Consider the following 1,345-nt stretch of genomic DNA (forward strand, 5'->3'; position numbering starts at 1 on the left):
AACCACATCTTGAGTTTACTACAGATACTGTGGTCCTCAGGCATTCATTTTGGTTTTAATATTCCATATATTTTCCCCTATATACCTGTTTTGATTTCTATAAAATTAATATAATGATAGCACCTAGTTCAAAATTTATAGTGAGGATGAAATGTCATAAAACACACCAGGTGATTAAAACATTACACATCAAACTAAAAAATGTTAACTGTTATCATTAGCCTCCCCAATGTGCTCACCTTGTTCTTTCTTCATATAGAAATATTTATGATGTATTAATAGTGTATTTTACAGCTGATAAATAGTTCCAACTCTGTAGCATGCCAAATATGTAAATAAAACCGTCTACTAATGTTCTAAAGCTAAAATGGGGATGTGTTTATCTTTATTGACAAAGTGATATATTGATGACATTTCTTCCCAATGTGGAAAATTTCTTGCCAGACCACAATAAAATTTTCTCCTTCTCTGTCTCCCTCACCCATTATCCCCTCCCCATCCTTGCCATCTTTTGACAGGGATGGGGAGGGGATGCCATAAACTGAGTAAAACCAGGAAGACCGTCCTCATTAAATTAAAAATATAAAACAAATGAACTACAAAATAAGTGAGCAAGTTACAAAACATGTTCTAGACTTTTCTTTCTGCTTTCTTTTTTTCATCTTTTAGCTCTCTAATTCTTATTTTCATATTCCTTTTTCTCAAGTCCCTTCACTTTGGCAAATTCTTGATCTTGTTGTTAGCCAGCTAAATCTATGTGTCTCTTTCCTTTCTCAGGAGGAAGAAACTGCTTTTGAATCAAAGGTAAGATAAAACTCTCAAGCACTCCCATTCATATCTGTGTTATAGAAGCAAACTATAAAAAAGTAAAAACTAAAAAAAAAGACAAACTTTAAAAATAAATATAGCTGTGAACTTGATTTTGGACGCAGGAAGCTTCATATAGCAATAAATATGAATCTTGGTCAGAAATAACTTGATAAATTAAACTATAGAAAATTTAGAATAAGACCTTGGTAAAAGAAAGCAACATCCAAGCAGACACTGAGATGGAAGTTTATAATGGCAAGTAAGAAAGAGTCAGCTGAATCTGGATAATGGAAATAAAACAGTCATCATTTTTTCCTTTTAGGGTTTTCAATAGTTTTATGAAAAGGAAATAGAAATTTTATTATAAATCCACTGAATAGTCTTTTTTTGATATGTAAAGTATACAGAGTGTGAAGTTAATACTTCTAAATTTTTGCTTTTGCTTTCATTAATACATTAATGCATTTGAATAAGTTAAATCTTTCTTGAAGTTTTAACAAGTGCAGTCTTTACTATCTATAGGTGACCCCATAGA

Source organism: Hippopotamus amphibius, chromosome 3, assembly GCF_030028045.1.
Source record: "Hippopotamus amphibius kiboko isolate mHipAmp2 chromosome 3, mHipAmp2.hap2, whole genome shotgun sequence".
Classification (NCBI taxonomy): domain Eukaryota; kingdom Metazoa; phylum Chordata; class Mammalia; order Artiodactyla; family Hippopotamidae; genus Hippopotamus; species Hippopotamus amphibius.